Source organism: Lynx rufus, unplaced genomic scaffold (genome assembly GCF_022079265.1).
Source record: "Lynx rufus isolate CCGP_SWC_20201006 ecotype Redwood Valley unplaced genomic scaffold, mLynRuf1.p SCAF_9, whole genome shotgun sequence".
Lineage (NCBI taxonomy): Eukaryota > Metazoa > Chordata > Mammalia > Carnivora > Felidae > Lynx > Lynx rufus.
In genome coordinates this window covers 22,689,372-22,695,371 of record NW_025814897.1, presented here as the reverse complement: position 1 = coordinate 22,695,371, position 6,000 = coordinate 22,689,372, and positions in this window count along the sequence as shown.

The following is a 6,000-nucleotide window of genomic DNA, read 5'->3' as shown; positions in this document are numbered from 1 at the left end:
CAGTTAAGCGTCCGACTTCAGCTCAGGTCATGATCTCGCAGTTTGTGGGTTCAAAACCAGCATCAGGCTCTGTGCTGACAGCTTAGAGCCTGGAGCCTGCTTTGGATTCTGTGTCTCCCTCTCTCTCTCTGCCCCTCCCCTGCTCACACTCTGTCTCGGTCTCTGTCTCTCTCTCTCAAAAATAAATAAACATTAGGGGCGCCTGGGTGGCGCAGTCGGTTAAGCGTCCGACTTCAGCCAGGTCACGATCTCGCGGTCCGTGAGTTCGAGCCCCGCATCAGGCTCTGGGCTGATGGCTCGGAGCCTGGAGCCTGTTTCCGATTCTGTGTCTCCCTCTCTCTCTGCCCCTCCCCCCGTTCATGCTCTGTCTCTCTCTGTCCCCAAAATAAATAAAAAACGTTGAAAAAAAATTAAAAAAAAAAATAAACATTAAAAAAATAAATAAAATAAAAATTACAAACACAAAAAAGCAAAAAAAAAAAAAAGCTCCAACCCATTGTTAAGAGATAAAGTAACTATCATAACTGAACTGTGCAATGGCCTGTTGTTGGAACTATTAATCAGGGACATTAACTATAATATGTTAAAAAGATTGAACAGAAAAGTTAGGATGCATGAACAGATGAAGGATTTGAAAGAAGAAACGGAATCTCTAGGAAAGAGTCAAACGGAGATGCTAGAAATAAAATAACACAATATCAGAGGTAAAGAATTTCTGTCATGGGCTCATCGGTAGACTCAATACAGTGGAGGAAAAAATCAGTGAACTTGAAGATTGGGCAATAGAAATTAGACTGAAACATGAGGAGATATAATAAAGTAATAAATAATAACAATAATAAACCAGCACACAGCATCCAAGAGCTGCAGGATAATACCAAACATTCTAACATACTCAATTAGTTGCCCAGACAGAGAAGAAACAGAAAATGAGGTGGAATATATACTTAAAAACATAATAGGCACCATTTCCGAAAAATAATGAAAAGCAGCAAAACACAGACCCACAGAAGCTGAAAGAATCTGTAACAGATGAACACTGAAAACAATATCACCACAAACATCAAACTGCTTAAAACCAAAGATAGAGAGCAAATCTTGAACACAGCAGGAAAAAAAGGCACTTTATTTTAAGCAAATGTGATAACTTAAGGAGTTATACCATAAGCCCTAAAACAAGGTATGTCTCTGCATGGTAGGGTGGGGTTGTCTATTCTGATCACTATTTTATATTTTTCCTAAATTGAATATTTACTCATTTAATTTAAACATAAAAACAAAAATCTAAGCAACACCACGATGCAAGATTTATTCAGAAAAAGCTACACAGTGGAAAGGGGGGAAGACTGAGGGAGACAGAGAAAAAGAGTGTGTGTGTGTGTGTGTGTGTGTGTGTGTGTGTGTGACAGAGGGGCTGGCGAAGGAGTCCCTTCCAGCCTTAAGTCCTGTGAGTAAGAACGAGGCAAGATACTGGAGCTATTGTGACCCTGGTCACCTGGCAGAAAAGGAGCCACTAAAATGAAGGCACATTGATTGAGGACAGAGATCAGGTCTGTTTTATTCACTGCTCTCTAATCAGCATCGAACTCCCGGGCTTAGCCGTCAGAAAATATTTGTCAGAGGAAGGAAAAGGGGGAGGAGGGAGAGTTTGTTATATGCCAGCCAATGACAGGGGAAGCGAGGAGGGATGTGGGTACAGAGAGAGAAAGGGGGGGGGGAGACAGGAATCTGAGAAAAAGAGCAGCAGGGGCGATGGGAAACAGGAAGCATCGGTCTGGTGGGTGAAGCTGTGGAAACGTCACCACCCGTAGCTTAGTAGGAGCAGGCTTCGGGGCTTGAACAGTGCTGGGGAAGGATGGCCCCGTCCTTTGAGGCTGCAGGAGTACAGAAAAGGGCTAAATGGGAGAAAAGGGCTAAAGGGCCAAGTCTCTAAAATCTGTTACAGAAAGGGGTGTCATTGCAGCATACAAAATCCACTTGAACACTTTGTCTGAAGAAAGACATGGAGAGGCACAGGTCCCCACAGCCCTGGTATCCATACAGGAGCCTGTCATCTGGAGAGGAAGACAAGACAAGAGGACCTCGGATTTGTGACTTCCAAGTTCAAAAGTGTTTGCCACTTAAGAGGTAAAGCAATAAACATTTGTTGAAAGAATGGGGGATTCAGAGAATAAGGAGAAACAGCACATAGTCCTAAGGAGTCGGGCTGCCAGGTAATAAGGGACATTGGCCACCCTGCAAAGACAGAGGTGAGCCCCTCGTGGGCCATCTTGCTCCAACCCCTTACCTTGCCTGAACTAAGGCCACCAGTTCCCAAAAGCACTACCACACACAAGCTCCCCTGGAATTTTCTTAGCCAGTCCCTCCCACCCCTGAGTAGCATGGGGATGGCCCAACGACCCAGGGACCCCTCAACAAGCACTTTTTCTCCTAACAGGTCTGCTGGTCCAGTCAAGGGCTAGTGGCAGTCCAGCACCGGGTCCAGGAAATCCCCTTCCAACTGTTTAAGAAAAACTTCCTTCCCAAACTCTCTGCTTTTGCCCTCAGGGCTCCTGAGAGCCACCTCCCACAGGATCAGGCAAGGGTCACCCAGGTGACTTCTCAGGACCCACCTACCTTCGTAGACCTTCCTCAGGAAGCACCGCTGGCTGCCTTGAGTCTCGCAGACACTTTCCCCAGTCTCGCAAACCCCACTGGCGTTGACTCGTGGGCACTGGAGACATGGTAGAGCTGGAAAGTCAAAACCCGCACGATGAGCCTCGGCCACCACTGCCTCCTGGCAGATCAGCAGGGAGCACACCTTCTGGGCCACACGCAGCCTGGAGGGGGCTGGTTCCCAGGCCTGAAGAGGTGGCTGAGAGCAGGGGATTTCTGGGTGCTTGGCACACCCCTGGGAGGAGGCAAGCGGGCCAGTACGACAGGATGCCCCTCTACTCCCAGGGACGGACTGTGCTGAAGGTCAAGTCCTACATCGCAGCTCTGCCAACCCCCCTCATATGGCCTGTCACCGATCTTCCCAATCCTTCTGGACGGCCCCCACTGCCTTCGCCACCCACAAAGAACCTTCTTTGCTCCCTTTTACGCAAATGTAGGGCTCTCGGCAAGAAATCTTGAGGAACTGGGGAGTATCGGATGAGAACTGAGGTGGGAAGGAGGTGAAGTAAAAGTGGCAAGAGGGGAGAAACGAGAAAGGAAAAAGCAGTGACAAAAGTGGAGGAAGCATCGGAGAGGGGAGGCAGAGACGAGGAAAAACAGTGGGGCGAGGAGGTAAGGACCACGATCGCCTCTGAGGTTAAGGTTAGGCCCTGGTGCCTTGCTCCTCACCTCCCCCTGACCCACCAACGCACAGAGCACCCAGCCCCAGTGCCCAAGGTCCTTCCAGAGGCCCTGCACTGGCTCACCTTGCAGGAAGCCCAGCAACAAGGAGAGGCCCAGCAGCAGGAGGCGCGCACCCATCTCGGACCAGGCCACAGAAGGAGGGACAGAGCCACTGGCGTCAGCCCCTGAGTATCTGGCTTTATCCCCACCCCCACCCCCGGCGAGAAGCGGCCACCAATGGGAGCTGAGGGCTGGGCTTCCACAGACCCTGGAGTGAACAGAGCGCCTGGTGGGAGCCCCAGCCTCCCCACCCGCCTCCGGGTCTCCGCTCACCTCCACTGGCCCCGCTGGGGGAGCCACGTCCTTTCACGGCTTCTTTTGGTCACATGCCCCCCTAGCTTTTAACGGGAGAATCGTGTCCGCCTTGCTCAGCCCAAGAATTCTTGAGATTCAGGTGAGCTGAGGAACCTGGAGGGGTGGGGCACGTGACGCCAGGATTTTCCGGACTCGAGACCACTTCCCTGAATGCGGTGTGAGCGCAGACTCGGGAATCTCCTGATTTCACGGAGATGGATACGTGCCTGCATTGGTGCTAAATAAATCACTAAACCTGAAAAAGCAGATTTGGGGTAATCTTCCAGGCAGGCTGCATGCCAGACTAGAGATTTTTGTTCATTTATACACTGCTGAATGTAATTTTAATGTTATTTATTTATTTATTTTTGAGACAGTGAAAGACAGAGTGTGAGCAAGGGAGGGGCAGAGAGAGAGGGAGACACAGAAGCTGTCAGCACAGACTCCAGGGCTCGAACTCACAAACCGCGAGATCATGACCTCATGACCTGAGCCGAAGTCAGAGGCTTAACCGACTGAGCCACCCAGGTGCCCGGCTGAGTGTAATTTTAAAACACCAATGCGGAGGGGCGCCTGGGTTACTCGAGTGGATCAAGCTTCCAACTCGTGGGCTTGGTCGTGATCTCCCAATTCGGGAGTTCAAGCCCCAGTGGGGGGCTGGGAGTGAGGTGCCTGCTTGGGATTCTCTCTGCCCCTCCCCTGCTCATGCTCTCTCTCTCTCAAAATAAGCAAACTTAAAAAATAAGAAGAACACTGATCTGGAAAAAAAAATTTTTGCTTTCTTAATACAAACTACATAAAGCTTGACAAAATCATCACAACTCATGGTGATATCAGAAAGCAGTCAACCCCCTTCTGAACACTGTCAAGGAATGTCCCTCCTGGCTTATACTCCCTCTATCACAAAAGAAAATAAACATTTAAAAAGAAGGTGGCCACAGGGTGCCTGGGTGGCTCAGTTGGTTAACAGTTAATGGTCCAACTTTGGTTCAGCTCATGATCTCACCACGGCTCATGGGTTCGAGCCTAGTGTCGGGTTCTGTGCTGACAGCCCAGAGCCTGGAGCCTGCTTCGGATTCTGTGTCTCCCTCTCTCTGCCCCTCACCTTCTCTCTCTCTCTCAAAAATAAACATTAAAAAAATTTAAAAAAAATGAAAAATTAGGTGGCCTGGTTCCCAAGGAATCAGAAGAATAGCTGTGGATGCATACAGTGAAGGCGGAGTCCTGGGCATCAGGGTCCTAGCCTCAGGAAACATTCCAGGGCAAGACCTAAGTTTGTCACATAGGTGGCAGAATTCCCAGGCTGGGAAGAGCAGGCCCTTGTACAATGGCTACTAATAACCTTTATCAATAACCAGTGGGGACAAAAGACTGCATCCATTGGATGCAACCATTAGCACAAACTATCATTCCTTATCTGGCTTCAACCACAGAATTCCTGGCTTTTAGTTTTAAAAATACTTATCAGTTGTCCTGTTAGATATGAGTTCCTATGCTGAAGGAATTTGCAAGGTTTCAATGTCTTGAAAAGTTCTGAAAAGTTTCAATGTCCTGAAAAGTTGGCCACCTTCCCCAGGTTACAGTACATGGATTCAGCCTCCTGGTGTGCTGGGGTGCGCGTGGGGTGAGGCTAGTGAAAAAGGTCCCGATTTGTAGCATTTATAGATTTCCATGGTGCAAATGGCAATTACCAGCTACCATCCTGACATCGCTGAATCGGACGTTGAGAAGACACGTGCCCACCATTATATAGTATTTCCAGCAAACAAGGGTACTAAATAACATTATAAGCACAGATAATAGTAAAATGTAAAATAATAAAGAATTGATGAGGTTTTTAGTATTTTTTACCTCTGTTTCTAATATGATTTGTCAGTTTATATGTTAACTTTAATAATATCTGTGTTTAGGGTGCTTGGGTGGGTCAGTCAGTTGAGCGTCTGACTCCCGATTTCAGTTCAGGTCATGATCTCATGGATTATGAGAGCGAGCCCTGCATCAGGCTCTGCACTGACAGTGCGGAGCCTGCTTGGGATTCTCCCTCTCTTCCTCCCTTACTGCCCCTACCCTGCTTGTGCTCACTCGTGTGTGCTCTTCCCTCTAAATAAGTAAATAAACATTGAAAAAAATAATAATAGCTGTGTTCGACAAGTAGCTTGTAAAATTCCTGAACTTTCACCATCAGCTCTCATCCGCCAGTTCAAGCCAGCTCCCAGCACACCACGGGTTAAGTCACTATCATGCAAAGAAGCTGGTAAAGTGAAAGGTAGAAATTGCTGTATCCCTTTACTCACACAATTCCCAGTGATAATATCACACAGCCCATCC